Source organism: Phalacrocorax aristotelis, chromosome W, assembly GCF_949628215.1.
Source record: "Phalacrocorax aristotelis chromosome W, bGulAri2.1, whole genome shotgun sequence".
Classification (NCBI taxonomy): Eukaryota; Metazoa; Chordata; class Aves; order Suliformes; family Phalacrocoracidae; genus Phalacrocorax; species Phalacrocorax aristotelis.
Window position 1 is genome coordinate 23,188,537 of NC_134310.1, and position 18,222 is coordinate 23,206,758.

Genomic DNA, 18,222 nt, shown 5'->3' on the forward strand with positions numbered 1-18,222 from the left:
CTCCCCTGGTAGGCTTCACTTACCAGTTGTGTCGGGAAGTTATCTTCCACACACTCCAGGATTCTCCTAGACTGGTAAATTGAAGTCCCCCACTAAAACAAGGGCTAGAGATTATGAGACTTCAGCCAACTTCTTGTAGAGTACTTCATCTGTCTCCTCATCCTGGTTGGGTGGTCTATAACAGACTCCCACCAGGATATCTGCCTTGTTGGCCTTCCCTCTCATCCTTACCCATAAGCACTCAACCTTATTATCACAATTGCTAAACTCTATGCAATTGAAGCACTTCCTAACATACAGAGCCACCCCACCACCTCTCCTTCCTTGCCTATCCCTTCTGAAGAGCTTATAGCCATTCATTGCAGGACTCCGGTCATAAGAGTCATTCCACCATGTCTCTGTGATGGCAACTAAGTCATAGCTATCCTGCTGCATGATGGCTTCCAGCTCCTCCTGTTTGTTGCCCATGCTGTGTGCATTGGTGTAGATGCACTTGAGCTGGGCTATCGGTTTCACCCGCAACCCTGGCATGCCACCCCTAGCCTCCTCACTGGTGAACCTGGCTACATCCCCTTCCCCCTCTGAATCTAGTTTGAAGCCCTCTTGATGAGCCCCGCCAACTCATTTGCAAGAATCCTTTTCCCCCTTTGAGATAGGTGAACTCTAGCTGTTGCCAGCAGGCCCGGTGCCATGTAAACCTCCCCATGATCAAAAAAAAACAAATTTCCACTGATGGCACCAGCCTCTGAGCCATGTGTTAATCAATCAGTTGAGTTTTCCTCTTCCTTTCAGTATTGCTCTTCCCTGCCACTGACAGGATTGAGGAAAACACTACCTGCGCTCCTGATCCTTCAACCAGTCACCCCAGTGCCCTGAAGTCCCTTTTGATTGCTCTTGGACTTCTCTCTGCAACCTCATCACTGCCCAGCTGCACAACTGATAGCAGGTAGTTATCAGAGGGCCATACCAGACCAGGGAGTTTCCTAGTAACATGTCTGACCAGAGCCCCAGGGAGGCAGCAGACTTCCCTGTGGGATGGGTCTGGTCAGCATATTGGGCCCTCTGTCCCCCTCAGAAGGGAATCGCCTACAACGATTACCCTCCTTTTCTTCTTAACAGAGGCAGTCATAATGTGTGGGGATGACCAATTCTCCCTAGGCAACCCCCCAGATGAACCTTCACCTACATCCTCATTTGCCTGACCCACAAGTTCCAGAGCCCCGTATCTGTTGTGTAAGGGCAGCTGGGAAGGTGAGGGAGGCCGAGAGGGGATTTGCCTGCCACCCCGAGCAGGGACCTGTTTCCATTCCCCCACATCTCTTAGGTTCCCTCCTTCTGCTAGGTGGCAAGAGGGTAGGGAATTCTCTGCTTCTTGTGGAGCTTCTTGTGGAGCCTCCATCTGCTGACTTGGCCCTGGGGATGATAGGGTGTGGCCCACCACTCTATCTCTCTCTCACACTCTCTGATGCATGAACTATCTCCTGTTTAAACTGTTCAAAGGCTTGTTGCTCAGGGCCCCATTCAAAATAATTCTTCTTCCAGGTCACTTGAGAGAGAGGTGTCCTCGTTTCAGCTGGGATAAATTTCTTCGTAGTAGCTAGTATGGGGCTATGTTTTGGAGTTTTGCTGGAAACAGCGGTGATAATGTGGAGATGTTTTAGTTCCTGCTAAGTAGCACTTACACTGGTCAAGGACTTTTTCAGCTCCCCATGCTCGGCCGGGTACACAAGAAGCTTGGAGGGGACGCAGCCAGGACAGCTGACCCAAACTGACCAACGGGGTATTCCATACCATATGACGTCATGCTCAGTATATAAAGCTGGGAAAGAAAGAGGAAAGGGGGGACATTTGGAGTGATGGCGTTTGTCTTCCCAAGTAACCATTATGTGTGATGGAGCCCTGCTTTCCTGGAGATGGCTGAACACCTGCCTGCTGATGGGAAGTAGTGAATGAATCCCTTGTTTTGCTCTGCTTCCATGTGCAGCTTTTGCTTTACCTATTAAACTGTCTTTATCTCAACCCATGAGTTGTTTCACTTTTACTCTTCCGATTCTCTCCCCCGTCCCGCCGGGGGGAGCGAGTGAGCAGCTGCGTGGTACTTGGTGGCTGACTGGGGCTAAACCACAACAAGAGGGATTACGATCAGACTGTAATTTGGAATATGCATTCTCCAGAAACCCACAACACCTAAAAGAGTTTGTGTTTCCTTTTTGCTAGTTGGTGGAGACATGGCTGTTATTTTGTTGATCACATCCATTGGGATCTGATGACATCCATCCTGCCATTTCATTCCTAAGAACAGGATCTCCTGTGCGGGTCCCTTGACCTTATTTTGTTTTATGGAGAAAATAGCTCTCAGAAGGAGAGAAAACTTCCTCAATAATGTCTTCTGCTTTGTTACCCCACACAATGATATCATAAATATATTGTAGGTGCCGTCGGCACTATACCAGCTACAGTGAAGTAAATTAACTCTGTCCCAGCCAAAACCAGCACACGTGACATACAGTTAAGGAAGTCTTAGTACTATATGTAACACTTGAATGATGCAGACTGATACTCAGCCTAAGACCGAACCCACATCTTTCACTCATGTCATTAAAGCTGCACTGCTACCTGGCAGGCAAACTAAGCAAATTATTAGAGACCAAAATATTCCTTTCACTCTTAAGCATCTTTCAGTAGTATTTGTGTTCTGACAAGATACACAGATAACTGAAGGAATTAAAAAAAATTTTACTTTGATAAATAGATCGCTAAAACCTCTCAATATCTAAAAATAAGGACTTCCAAAAACACTGTAATGCTGACAATATATAAAGTGACAAAAGCACAGTGAGCAAGCTGATTATGATTATTTCCAGAAATATATAGGTATGAGAAGGGGAAGAGGTATAGTTTTAGCCCCTTTTGTCTCAGAAAACAAAGAACATTGAAGATGTGTATCTCAAAATGTAGCACCTAAGACAGTGGTGCCTACATCCTTTCCACAATGGCTTAAGGAAAATTTATGCTGCTGCTCCTGACCATGTTCACTAGGCACTATTCTGGGGACCAAGTACACATCTAATAAAACCCAGCTATGTCTACTGTACTGTATTAGGAGAGAACTCTTGAAGCTGTAGGACCACAGACAAGCAATAAAGATTGTAGACAAACTGGAATATGACTAAACTAGACCAAGAATTTGTGACATTTGTGAATGCACTCATCCTTAGGACTCCAGGTTGCTGTCACCTCTCACATCTCACACACTATGCTCAGACATGATTCTCCTCCACCAAACTTCAAGTCCTTTTGTGTTTTTCAAAAAAATCCTCACTGTTCTAGTTATTGTGTGTCTAAGCATACTTCCCTCAGGTGTTGAGCATGGAGACACCATTACTTGATAAGCGTATCCTATTTGCCTAAATCTTGTTGCTGGACCCTACTGTTATTCACATAAGTTTAAAGACAAAGGTCCTTTAAGAAAAATGGCACATATTTTGTAAAAAAAAGGTTCACTTTATTTTATGAAGTACCAAGAGCTTTTAATAAATGAGTGAAAATGCACATGGAGAGATATGAGTGGCAAGCAGGTAGTAAGAGTACAAAATGTGGAAAATAATACAGATGCGTATCAGTCAGACACAAAAAGTGCTAACACTGAGTGGCCAGACTCAGGTAGTAAATGCAGATAAGTAGGTAGTATTTAGTTTATGTGAAAAACCCAAGTAAAACCAGGAAATTATAACTAAGTGAAGAGGTGCTGCAACACACTAATTGGGAAAGAAGCCGTTATTGTTCTTTTAAATTTTTTTTTAATATGAACTTCTAAAGACTAACACAATGTGCAGCTGGATTGAAGGACTATATGCATACATGATTGTGCTGGTTTTGGTTGGGATAGAGTTAATTTTCTTCGTAGTAGCTAGTACAGGGCTACATTTTGGATTTGTGCTGAAAACAGTGTTGATAATTACAGAGATATTTTAGTTATTGCTAAGCAGTGCTTACACAGAGTCAAGGCCTTTGCTGCTTCCCACACCGCCCTGCCAGAAAGTAGGATGGGGGTGCTCAAGAAGTTGGGAGTGGACACAGCTGTGATAGCTGACCCCAACTGACCAAAGGGCTATTCCATACCATATGATGTCATGCTCAACAAGAAAACTAGGGCGGAGGTTGACAGGGTGGCTGCTGCTCAGGGACTGGCTGGGCATCGGTCAGCTGGTGGTGACCAATTGTTTTCATTTGCATTATTTGTCTTTCTTGGGTTTTATTTTTCTCTGTTATTTTATTTTTCTTTCCCCTATTTTCCTATGATGATGATTATTATTATTTATTTTCTGTTTGTTTTCATTATTAAACTGTCTTTATCTCAACCCATGAGTTTTCTCAGTTTTACCCTTCTGATTCTCTCCGCCATCCCACCAGGGCAGGGGGAGTGAGCGAGCGGCTGTGGGGTGCTTAGTTGCCAGCTGGGGTTAAATTATGACTGAAAAAATGCAAAGGTACTGTTACTACTGAAGACATGTCATTGCATATAACTCTGGATGATATTGCCTATACAAGAAAGCTATAGTTTGGCTAATAAACTGTCACTTTTTAACCAGCTTAGTCTAACTAATTATCCTGAGAACCACTGTGAAATACAACTACACTGCAGCAACAGATTAGTTGCTTGCTAACTGGGGCTAAACCGCGACAGGCTTGGACTACAAATGAAAATAATTATCATCACCATAACTGCTTATATGATAACCACTGTCAGTTAGCACAATGCAAAGCAAGTGTCAATCTGTGCTCAGCAGCAGTCTAATGCTGAGAAAGTGGAGAAATTTCAGCTTAAAATAGTAGAAAAACTCATTCAGAGATGGTGGGGAGAGGCTTGTGTACTGCATGTTCAGGTGATGCCAGGTTCAAATCAAGCATTATTAGATATAGTATAGTGGTAAAAATTCTTCAGCTTCCTAAGATATTAACAAAGTTCTTATATATCCCTCCCCTTAAGTTTTCGTTGGAAGATTGTTGATTAGGACTGCAGCAAACTTAAGCCCCTTGTTCTGACTGTAGCTGCTTGGGGAAGAAGGGAAACAGAATTCAACAAATTGCCTGACACAGAAACAGTAAAATATAGTTTCTGAAATTCTAGTGAGGATCTTTGATCCTGTTGCCCTTTTAGCTTTGTTTTTCAAGGCAAAAAATAATTTAAATTGGGATTTTTTTTTTCTACAGCATAATTAAACTCCTGAGGCTTACAAATTTTATCACTTTACCTTTCAGAAGAGGCAGTGACTGTCAAGTTGAAGACAAGTCTTTTCTGTCTCTGATAAGACTTCAATGTCCTTGAAGTTATGTGCTGAATGGAACTGAGAGGTCTAAATCCATTTTCAAAAAACTAACTTTGGTGTATCAATGAAATGACCATTTTTAGCCCTTTGGCCCAACTGAATTAATAACCCACATAATCTCATTGCACTTTGCTCAATTTTTTTTCAGCTTCTAAAGGTAATTATATCCATGCAGTTATTTAATCCTATTATACAGTCCAGGTGTTTGTCTCATACAAAGCAATTATTGGAATAATTTTACTTCTACAAATGCTTTCAGGTTAGATAACCTAAAGTATGATAGATAACCTTAAGTATGATAAACTTAATAAATCTAGAGCTTGAACATACTTAAGGTTACCTAAACGTAAGTAAAAAAAAATAGGTATGTGTAGAAAATGTGCGTGTAGATACATATGTATCATATATACATGGGGCTAGCGGCGGAGGGTGGGCCAGAGGCAACATGCACTTGTGTTTCACTGTGACCCGCTGCGATCTGGTGGAGCCAGGTGTTGTTGCCCTGACAACCAGGCCTGCCTGGTGGTGGCTGCCACAGAGGTGGTCCCTCAGGTGCCCTGCCTCGTGGCAGGGGCCCCACTGCCATGACAAGGCGGACTAACATTCCCAATATGCTTGAAGTGGGCATGGGAAGTGGTCTTGGGCTGTTGCAGCATTCCCTGCCTCACCAGAAGGGAGGTTGTGGCTTCTTACCTTCACTAAAGTGAAGAGAGAGAGGATTTTTTGTCATTTGCAAACAAGTCCAATGGCCTGGTCATTTCCTGATAACCTCTGCTGTTTGGGTCAGGTTTTAATCAGTTAGGGAAACAAATTGTTTTAGCAAGAGCTCCCTGTCCTCTAGTTGGTGGTGTGCTGGTTTGGCGCCTTGCCGTCACTGCACTGAAGCTGGGTGCTTGGTCTCACAGAGCCGGGCCACAGGCAACGTCTGAACCTGTGCTCCTGTCTCCTGCCAGCGCAGAGGAGAAGTTGCTGTGGTGAGATTTGTGCCACCTGGACTAAAGAACAGCAGGTTTGCCTTTGCCTGAGAGAGCCTTCTGCCTGCTCCCCAGTCCCTGCTGATACAGGTTTGTAACCTGGATTTCTGAGCTCTCCGTGAAACTGCAAGGCACTTCTGGTGGCCTGGTAGGGTCCGGGGAGGTGCACAGTGCAGTGGGTGCCCTGTAGATGCTGAAACACTGCATGCCGTCCTGGGAGTCCTTTTGGGCAAAGCTATTTGAGAAAACTCCGCTTCTTGTAAGGTAAGCAAATGCTCACTGTGTCGTTGACGGATTGGCAGGATGCTTCCTGCCTGTTATGCCTCATTTGAGAAGGGGTTCAGCAATTCCCAGGAAAGCCTAAGAGATTTTGCAGAAGGGAAACATGGCTCCTGCAGAGCTCTTTGAAGGGGAAAGAAGGAAATAATCTTGCTGAGCAAGAGTTGTTGCAGTTGCTCAGCAAGTTACGTTATTTAAGCTAATACTGTCCTGAAGAAAAGGATGCTAGAGTGCTAAGATTTCATCCTTCCTCTTGTGAAGTCATCTTGTCTGTTTTCCAAGGTCTGGACCACAATTTCTGTTTGAAAAGGGACTACCTTTTCAAAAGGACCACCTAAGGAGTGTGTACTCCTTAGCAAAGCTGCTAATGAAAATTGCCTCTGTTTTCTTGTTAGCCCCAATGAGTGTTCAGATATTTTCTCCCAGTGTACCAGGAGCATTGGCTGAAGTCCTAAGCAGAGTCATGGCCCATAACTGAAAATTGGGCTCATTTCTTTGATGGTTCATCAATGATAAAATCACTTCTATAGTTCATATTAACACAGGCATACTATCACATTTATAGTCAATATCATTCAGTAATGTTTAGTATGCTTGGGGTTTTTTTTTCATTTTTATATAGTTCCAAACTCTTGTGCTGCTCATAAATTGCAGTTCATGGTGTTCTTTGAACGGCTGAACATGCCATATCTTCACTTAGCAAATGCAACACCTTTGTAATTAAGGTGCACATTTTGAAGGCCTTCCAAACTCATTTACTTTCTTGCTTAAATGCTGCTGCTTCAAAAAATAAATGATTAATTACTGATTGTAAAATGTTCACAATTTCTGTCTTACTGCTAGCTATGATTAATAATGATGACTACTCAGATAATCATATTTGACTGGTTCTGTAGAAACTTTTCATAAGGTACAATAGCTTGTTCATATCAGACTTTGCTGACTCTTGGGGAAAATGAAATCGAATTAACTGGAGTCAACCCACTTTAAAAATTTATTTGGGATACATAAGGAGTGTTTAAAAATGTTACATCCTATGCTCTCTACACTGGCCTGTCATCATTTTGTTAGGCCGAGTGCATACTACTGCACTGACTGTTGCATATTACTCGCTTAAAAATATTGATCACGAAGGAATATCTTTTTTAGTTTTACACAAAATGGGTGATTACATCAATTTCCAGAAAGGGGTCTAAAAAGAAGTGAAAAGGAGCAAAAGTGAAACAAGCAAATTCTACCACCAATACATAAATGTAACTAAAGTATGCCCCTTAAAAGTGATTATACAAAATAAAATCACATTCCACATGTGTTCCAATGTACATGTAATTTCTGAAGTCAGCAGCGGCTGTTGGCAGGTGGTAAAGCATGTTTCCTGTGCTGGAGCTGTGCAAGTAATTGGCTTTTTCATTCTCTTTCCGAAGAAGGGAGAAATGGTGGGTTGGTAAAAATATTTTAGTTGACCCAAGATTTAATGTTGTATTTCTTTAGATTTTTTTTTTAGATTCTTAATAAAATACCAATCAATTCTGAAGTCAAGCTGTTGCTTCTAAACATGTCAAAAGCCTAGAACATTTAAAATAAATATTCTTAGATAAAACAATTTGCTGAACTTGTATATCATTTCTTACCACCTGAAAACAGTTTTCTGTTTCTGCATTTTATTAACCTCTAGAAAGCTTCTTCAATTCTATTATGGAATGTAGCGCTAAAAAAACTCTTAGGAGGTAGGGACACACTGGTGTTTGAAACAACAAAAAATTAGTCATGTTGACTGTGATTGTTGGTTGTCATTACTTCCCACAGCAATTTTAAATGCTTCCTAGCAAGAAAAGATTATTGAAGCAGCATTTAAAACTAGACAGAAATTGACTCAAAATTTACATTTGTTTTTCCAATATTTGTACGAGCAAAATCTTTGGTGTTACTCAGGAAAGTTAACAGAATGCTGTGGGGCCTGTGTGGTGTTCAGTGATTGTGGTTTTCTCAACTTGAGAAAATTGAAATTGCTGATAGGTAAATTCTGAGCACAGAAAGTCTAAATTTGTAGAACAATGATAATGGCTATTTTGCTGCATAGCAGTGCTTCAAAATACACCATAAATCACTTATGAAGTGGTTCTTGACTTATTTTAAACCAAATCGTCTTTCTTTCAATTGGAAGTATTCTGTTTATTCTAGTTATCATTTTATTTTCTTTTTTTAAACAAGACTGATAAACATATCTTCCAGATATTTTTCCCCATTTTTCCAGGATACTGAGGAAAACTAGAAACTTTCGTACAATTCCAGGAATGTGGGAATTTGTACATGCATACAGAGGTTATGGCTTGACTCACTGACTGAGTTTGCAAGGGAAATATTAGAGACCTAAAAACATCACCTTCACCATCATGGTTCACCCACATAATCTTTAAACATCAGGCAGGTGAGCAAAGAAGCACACAGGCATAAACTGTACATGCAGCAAAATGTTTTTGTCTTGTTAAGGTGCTGAAATGCTCTGCTCTGTATTTGCCTGCTCTTTCTACTACTAGAAGTTGCTTTTTGTTTTACTACATCTGTAGCAAACACCTTCTGGTTCACTAGCACTTGTACTTTTCCATTTCTAAATATATAAATGAAATCTTTTTATGCAGGCCACTGAGCACTCTGGTCAGGGATAAAGCAGGCAGGAGATTGATTAATCCAGTAGCTGTGGGTACAGGAAGCAGTGAGAGTCCTATATTCTCTTGTCTGCCATCAAGGTTCTTTATGCACTTTATTCAATGATATTGTAATACAGCATGTGTCAATAGTCCCTGGATCCCAGGAGTCCTCTACTGGATTTTTTCTGCTAGCCATGATCATTTGTTGAAGCATTTTGATGTATTGTCTCATTTTTGAAATCAGGCCTGGAGCCCTGCAAGCAGAATTGTTCTGCTCCACAACAGTTCTTTTTCCTCCACCACCTCCTAAAATACTTATGCAGAAATCAACAAATTTATTTCTGCCTCTTGAGGTTTTGCATGCACATTGACAAAAATATGACTGAATGAGAGGAGCTGGACTTTCAGAGAGCTGCGGCACAGAAGCTGATAAGGGGGCTGGGTAGTTATGCAGTCAGAGGCGAAATTCTAATGTCTAAATAACTGAGAGGTAGAAAGCAAGAAGGTGAATATGCAATTTGAACAGAACTGGCCCTAGAATTGAACCCTGAGGAACACCACTGATGACCAGTTGCCAGTCAGATGTAGCCTCATTTACTACATCCCTTTGAGCCCTTGCATTCACCCAGTGCACCATGAACCTGCTCATCCCATGGTTGGACAACTTGTCCAGAAGGATGCTGTGAGGGACGTTATCAAAAGACTGACTAAAATCTAGAAAAACTACATCCACCGCCTTCCCTTCATCCACTAGGCAGGTGACCTTATCATAGAAGGATATCAAATTAGCTAAACAGGACTTTCCCTTTGTGAACCCATGTTGATTGTGCCTGATGATTGCATCGTTCTTTAAATGCCTTTCAATAGCACCCAGTATAGTCTTCTCCATAATTTTTCCAGGAACTGAGGTTAGACTAACAGGTCTGTAGTTCCCTGGGTCTTCCCTCACACCCTTCTTAAAAACTGGAATAACACTGGCTAGCTTCTAGTCAGCAGGGACCTCCCCAGGCTCCCAAGGCCTTTGGTAGATGATCGAGAGGGGTCCTGCCATAACATCTGCTAGCTCCTTCAAGTACTCTGGGGTGAATCCCATCAGGCCCCATGGACTTGTGAACATTCAGCTGATACAGCTGGTCCCTTACAATTTCAGTGTCCACAAATGGAAAGTCACCATTCCCACACTCATGATCCTCTGACTCAGGGGACCAGGCAGCCCAAGGTCTATCAGTATTATTAAAGACTGAGGCAAAAAAAAGCATTGCATGCTTCCGCTTCTTTCATCATCCCTATTAGTTGGATGACCATCTTCAACAAGTGTCAGTCCAATGTTTTCTTTAGACCTCCTCTTGCTATTAACATACTTAGAAAGCCCTTCTTGTTACCTGAAACAACACTGGCCAGTTTCAACTCTGAGTGAACCACAGCTCTGTAATCTTTCTGCAAAGCCTGACTGTGGAACAAGTGAATGTGGAATCCGTGACAGCACCAGAGGTCTCATTGCCCTTGTTGGACACAAGCCATGGGACAGATAAACAACCAACAAAAACAAGGAACAGAAGGTCAGGGGCACAGCTGGAGCACCGAAGCAGGAGAGCGTGCTTATCTATGTTTATACCATATATGGTGCTAATGTGATAGAACACATTCAGAGGCGGAGAGAAGGGAAAAATACTAGCTCAGGAAGAAGACTATATTAAGGCTGATATCTTGCTAATAAATGGCTTTGCTTGTGCATGAATATCATCCGAGGAGAAGTCAATACTGAGCCTAATGGAGGGACTCCTACAAAAACACAAGGCTGATATTGACCCGCAGTCATTAAAGAGAATTTTGAAGTGGGTATCAATAAACTGTGAGGGTGTTGATGCAGTCAACATTTTTAACACTGAAACTTGGGACGAAGTAGGAGTTAAATTGTGGGATACAGCAACAAAGTCAGATAAAATCGTGGCAGAGCTCTTAACTCCCTGGAGACAAATATTAGAGCTTATGTACAATCAGGAAGTTAGTTACCGAGATGCCGGAGAGTGTGAGTCCACCGATCCCCATGACACGGCCCTACCCGCTGCCCCCCCAGTGCCAGCTAAATCTGAGGTCCCAGAAAAAAGGAAAGGCACCTGATGTAAGACTCAAGTTTACCTAGGGTTCTCGAACACTGATAATGTCCCTGATGACCCATTTGATCCTGGACCCATTGACCCAGAGGAAGAACCTGATTTGTACCCCCCCAGACCCACTTACGTGCAAGTACCTGGGGGAGCGCTGGAATGGACCTGGCAGCCTCCAGATCAATAACCTTAGAAACATCTGCAGTCCATTTAATCCCTACTGGAGTCTTTGGACCCCTTGGTCAACAACGAAGTGCTCCCCTATTGGGCTGCTCGTCTACAACTCTGCAAGGGCTTTTTGCTTTACCTGGCGTTATTAATTCGATTACTCTGGTGAAATCAAAATTATGGCCTAGACTCCCACCCCACCTTGAACTATTGTGCAAGGCTCATGAATAGCCCAGTTAGTCTACTTTAATGCCCACCCCCCACAAACCACTAACACAGTACGAGGGTGTCAAGGCTTTGCATCAACAGGAGCCCTGCATATTTCGTGGGCCACGCGCCCCATGCTGCACTGTACCCTGAAGACGAAAGACAAGAAATCTATCCGATTAGCCGGTGTTCTTGACACTGGTGCTGATGTCACCGTCATCTCTAAAGAACTGTGGCCCAAAGACTGGCCTCTGGTGCAACTTGGGGAAGCTTTAACTGGAATTGCAGAGTAAAAACATGATATTAATCGAAGGGCCCGACAAACATGTAGCATCGGTGCGCCTGTTTGTATTAGCAACACCAATTACATTATGGGGACGGGACTGTATGAGTCAGTGGGGAGTGCAAATTGGGTCAAATTTATCCTGAGGGCCACTGCGGCGCAAGCCACCTTAGAATTGACATGGGCAACACAAACTCCAGTATGGGTGGAACAGTGGCCCCTGCCTGTTGTCAAATTGCGCCATTTACACAAATTAGTTGACGAACAATTATGTGCAGGACACAGTACCTACCACTAGTCCATGGAATTCACCTGTGTTTGTCATTCAGAAGAAAAGTGGTAAATGGCGTCTCTTACATGACCTAAGGAAAATTAATGCTGTAATGGAGGATATGGGTGCACTACAACCAGGCATGCCGTCACCTGCCATGATCCCCTGCAATTGGCATCTTACTATTATTGATTTAAAAGATTGTTTCTTTACAATTCCTTTGCATCCTAACAGTGCCCCTAAATTTGCATTTTCAGTTGCAAATTGCACCAGAGAAGATTCAACAGGCAAGCCCATGGCAGTATTTAGGGTGGAGAATAACAGAACAAAAAATTAGGCCACAACATGTAAAAATCCAAACTAATGTCAAGATACTTCATGATTTACAAAAACTCTTAGATACTCTTAATCAGGTTCGACCTCTGTTAGGTATTACGAACCATGAATTAAGCCCTTTATTTTCTCTATTGAAAGGCACCCCTGAGCTTTTATCACCTCGCGTTTTGACCCCTGAAGTGACAGTGGCACTTACAAAGGTTTCTGACGCTATCGCTTTGCGTCAAGCAGATCGCGTCTGTCCTGAACTACCCTTTCAACTAGTCATCTTGAATCCATCTACCCAGCCATATGTGCTGTTTTATCAGTGGGATGTAACACACAATGACCCCTTAGTGATAATCGAATGGATATTTCTTGCTAATCATTTACATAAGACCATTGTGGCCCTGCTAATTATGAAAGGCCCTGCTAATTATGAAAGGACAACAATGACTCAGAGTATTAGCAGGCCAAGATATTGCCAGAATCATTGTACCAGTGTCATCACATATGTTACAGAATTCAATGCAAACTTCTCTAGACTTTCAAACAGCTTTAGTAGACTTTCCTGGTCAGCTAGATAATCATAAACCGAGCCACAAGTTGATCCAACATGACTTTATATTATATGAAACCCCAAACAGAAGCCATATACCTCTATCAGCCCTCACCATATTTACTGATGGATCAGGTCAAACCAGCCGGGCAGTTATTGTGTGGAAAGATCCATGTACTCAGACTTGGTTGTCAGATATCAGCCATGCTAATGGTTCTCCACAAATTGTGGAACTCGCTGCAGTAGCCCGAGCTTTTCAACTTTGGCAAGAACCCCTCAGTATTGTAACAGATTCAGCTTATGTAGCCAGGCTAATATCTCATTTAGAAAATGCATGTTTGCGGGATGTTTCTCATCCACTATTATTCCACTATCTATTCCAGCTGTCCCGTCTTTTGAATGACAGAAAAGAACCTTATGTTATTATGCATATTAGAGCGCATACGACTCTCCCCGGCCCTTTGGTTGAAGGCAACCGGTGAGCAGATGCTCTGACCATGCCTGTTCAAGTACTTCCCAATATGATGGAACAAGCCCAGATTTCCTACGCGTTTTTTCACCAAAATGAGAAAGCATTACAAGAAATTATTTCTTTGACATCTGTACAGGCCCGTGACATTATTAGTGCTTGTCCAGACTGCCACCGCTTTAGCACAACATCACGCGCAGACATTAATCCTAGGGGACTGATTGCCTTAGAATTACGGCAAACAGATGTTACCCATTTTCCAACATTTGGTCGCTTGAAATATATTCACGTTTCCGTTGATACCTTCTTGGGAGCAATTTTCGCTTCTTGTCATGCCGGAGAAAGAGCCCGAGACATAATCAAACACTTTACCTGTGCCTTTGCATCCTTAGGTATCCCGCGTATAATTAAGACTGATAACAGCCCAGCCTATCTCTCACATCGTCTACTAACCTTTTTTCAAGATTGGGAGGTGAAACACATCACAGAGATTCCTCACTCCCCCACAGGGCAAGCCATCATTGAACGAGCACATAACACCTTAAAACGCATGTTGTTACAACAAAGTGGGGGAGCTGGAACCTTAACTCCACAAGAGAGTTTAGCAAAAGCACTGTATGTCCTTAACTTTTTGAATTTTTCCGATACAAGTCCCCCCATTAGCCGACACTATCTCTGCAAACAGACCAGCAGAGCATTGAAGGAAAGGTGCAGGTCCTCGTACAAAATTTAGAATCCGGGATAATGGAGGGTCCCTTCCCCTAATAACATGGGGAAGAGGTTATGCTTGTGTCTCCACAGGGTCAGGACCTCACTGAATCCCAGCCCGTTGTGTCCGGCCATATCGGTATCAACCCTCAACAGAAAATTTCGCATCGGAAGAACCAAACCCTACTGAAGGAAAATGAAGATGCTCTGTTTGTTGATTGTATTTATAATCTGTTCATGTAACTGGGTATGTTCTTGGCCAGGGTTACCCAAGCTGCCATCATCTAACAATGTTTGGGTAACACTGGTGAAAGCCATAAACCAAGATTTTTGTGTATTGTTATCTGTATCCCATGCTGCTTACAACGTTTAATAGATAAATCTCTGAAAACCATATTGATAGTTGAAAAAGAAGGGGGAATTGTGGAATAAGTGAATGTGGCCTCCCATGACAGCACCGGAGATCTCATCGCCCTTGTTGGATGCAAGCTGTGGGATAGAAAAGCAACCCACAAAAACAAGGAACAGAAGGTCAGGGGCACAGCTGGAGTACCGAAGCAGAAGAGCGTGCTTATCTATGTTTATACCATATATGGAGCTAATGTGATAGAACACATTCAGAGGCGGAGAGAAGGGAAAAATACTAGCTCAGGAAGAAGACTATATTAAGGCTGTTCTCTTACTAATAAATGGCTTTGCTTGTGCATGAATATGGAGTCTGTGTCGTGAATCGCCACAAACATGAGTTGCAAGATTGTATTATAACTCAAAGACCTAATTTCTGGCCATTTTTCCTCATTTTCCAGTTTATACTTTGGCCATCATTGAGTGCAATATTCTTTTAATTTCTTTTTTATTAGAGGAACCCTGCCTAACTTATGCATCCTAATGGGGAGCAAGGGGAAACCTCTGCAGATTGTCCTGCTCGCTGTCCTACTCCCATGATGTTATCAAGAAGAACATTGTCAACCATGCTTTCATACACTCCAGTTGTCACCATCCAAACATACAAAAGTCCACAAAATACCCTTTTCTTCACCCTTTTATGTTTACCTATTGTTTCATGTACCCCAGTCATCACTGTACAATCATGAACAAGACTTACCAAACACTTTTAAAACCTTTACCTTTACCTATTGTTAGCCATGCAATGTCTCTTTATCATGCATTGCACCTTTGAGTTGCTTACCCCCTCCGGATGGGGAGATTACTCACGGAGTCCTCTGAACAACAGGTCAGTGCATGCTTGGAGTGCGAAGAGCAACTTCTCCCCACCGGCAGCTGGCAAGACCATCTGGGCAAGGCTTCACAGCTGTCCCGTCTGGGTTGCCAAAAACTGTTGTCTGAAAAGCAGATCTGTCAGCCACTGTGCAATGAGTCTATAATCACACACTCAGGAAAGACATTGCTAATTTATTTTAGGGTTGCGCAAGCCTGGGTGCTTGGTGGTTTTCCACAAATCAAGCACACCAAAGCTGGCTACTTAATTCAATTTATACAATAAGTCCATACATATTCTACCTATCTAATGCATATTCATTCTAATCTACATAGGTTGTGTAATGGCATTAGGTCATTCCTCTTGGCTCCACTTCAGGTTCTTCTGCGCATTCCTTCCTCTCTTCAGGGGTCTTGGTGGTCTTTACAGATGAAGTACCCTAACCCTTTTTACCCATATATGGTCACGTGTTACGCAAGGACAATTTAAGGCTATTTTCTCTTGCCAACTTTCCATAATTTTCTTCTAAAAGGAATGCTTGTCCTTGATTAAATGGATTCTCGCTGATGGCCAAGATATCCCATCCCTAAGCTTAGGTTAAATATTAAAGGTGTCTAGATTCACACTAATTAAACTTATACAATTCCTGTTCTTTCCAAAGAGGGGCTGTTCTCTTACATCATTACTGCTGCTTACCTATTAATTGGCAAACTCCCGTTTGCCACGGGGCTTCCTTGCCTTGCTGTATATTAGAATCCAGTGCTCATTAGTGGCAGCTTTTTTCTTCTGCTGCTTGCTGTACTGCTTATCACCTTACCCTGCCGGGCCTGGGAACATTCTGATAACAGCAATGGCCAGGCGCCTGGGCTGGCAGATGGCCAGGGCATTGCTTCTGCTTCTGTGCTGCTGTACTGCACAGGCTGGAGCTCCAGTGTGAACTTGAGTCAAAGGGACTGTGACCTGCGGCTAAGTCCATGTGGGAGCAGGACACCCCGAAGCATCTGTGGCTGTGGATAAGCCCATGCCAGAGCAGGTATCTCCTGAAGCATCTGTGGCCTTGGTTATGTCTGTGCCACAGCAGGTATACCTCTGAGGCAATTGTGGCCCAAGAATAATTTTGTGCTGCAGCAGGTACACCTTGAAGCATCAGTGGCTGTGCATGAGGTCATGCCGGAGCACCTCAAAGTGTGTGGCCATGGGTAAGCCCATAACAGAGCAGGTTTACTTCTGGAGGGACTGCATCCATGGGCAAGGCCATGCTGGAGCATGTATATCTTTGAAGGCATTGTGGCCCAAGCAGAAGGCCACGCTGCAGCAGGCATACCTCAAAGTGACTGTGGCTCTGGATAAGTCTATGCTGCAGCAGGTGTGCCCCTGGAGAGACTGTGGCTCCTTGGTAAGGCTCCACTTGGAGCAGGTACGTCCCTAAGGGACTACAGTCTGTGGATAATTCCAAGCCGGAGCAGGGGCAAGGGAAGGAGTTCATTAAAATGTTAAACCCGATGGTCTGGTCCAAAGGGACCGGGGTGGAGACTGTAATGGAAATACCTTTAAACTGTTGTATCCTGTGATTTGAGTTGCATGTTATAGGAATTACTACAGCAGGAACCACCCGAACCAATGGAGGACAAGCCTCAAAAGAAGAAGCAGGGCAAGTGCAGCAGTGACCTGACCTGAGCTGGCTTTGGTGCCCAGTAACTCCACACAACACACCACCTCTCCTGCCCTGAGTGACCACCATAACAGATGGAGCCCAAAGTCATAGACTAAATGAACTCAGTGGACATTTTGTGGGCATTTTGAAGACATTTTACAGGGGTGGTCCGTAGAATAAGGGAATGATATCTGTGTATTATATCAAAAGATGGGGGGGTGGGGTGTTAATGAGGTTGTATTGGATAATATGGGACCTGAGCATGATGTAAATGGTATGGAATAAGGGGTGGATACTGTCCTGGTTTCATCTGGGATAGAGTTAATTTTCTTTGTAGTAGCTAGTGTGGGGCTATCGTGGTTTACCCCTTGTCAGCAACTAAATACCACACAGCCACTCACTCACTTCCCCCAGCCCTGTGGGATGGGGGAGAGAATCAGAAGGGCCAAAATAAGAAAACTCGCGGGTTGAGATAAGAACAGTTTAATAATTACAATAAAAGAGTAATAACAATAATAATAAAAGTAATATAATGAAAAAGAAAATTATAAGAGAGAGACACATGTACTCTTAGGTGGAGGGAAAGAAAAAAAAACACAAAACCAAAACCCAAACAAGTTATGCAACTGCTCACCACCCACCCACCCACTGATGCTGCCAGTCCTCGAGCTGTGATTGCTCCCCTCACCGGCCAGCTCCTCCCGATTAATATACTGGGCATGACATCAGATGATATGGAATATCCCTTTGGCCAGTTTGAATCTGCTCTCTTAGCTGTGCCCCCTCCCCTCCCGGCTTCCTGTGCACCTGGCAGAGCATGGGAAGCAGGAAATGCCCTTTACTAGTATAAGCACTACCTAGCAACAACTAAAACATCTGTGTGTTATCAACATTATTTTCATACTAAGTCCAAAGCACAGCACTATACCAGCTATAGTGAAGAAAAGTAACTCTATCCCAGCTAAAACCATGACAGCTATGTTTTGGATTTGCGCTGAAAATAGTGGTGATAATGCAGAGGTGTTTTGGT

General features: G+C 43.0%; 1 long non-coding RNA gene across 1 annotated transcript; it reads right to left on the reverse strand.

Annotated features, from left to right (window-relative positions):
* Window positions 1–1,679: 1,679 nt before the first annotated feature.
* On the reverse strand, window positions 1,680–16,345 carry LOC142049469 (uncharacterized). The gene is made up of 3 exons (XR_012657726.1): window positions 16,235–16,345; window positions 15,509–15,662; window positions 1,680–1,819 (listed from the first exon to the last, which is right to left on the reverse strand). It is a non-coding gene; the product is annotated as an uncharacterized LOC142049469 (long non-coding RNA).
* Between the last annotated feature and the right edge of the window lie 1,877 nt (window positions 16,346–18,222).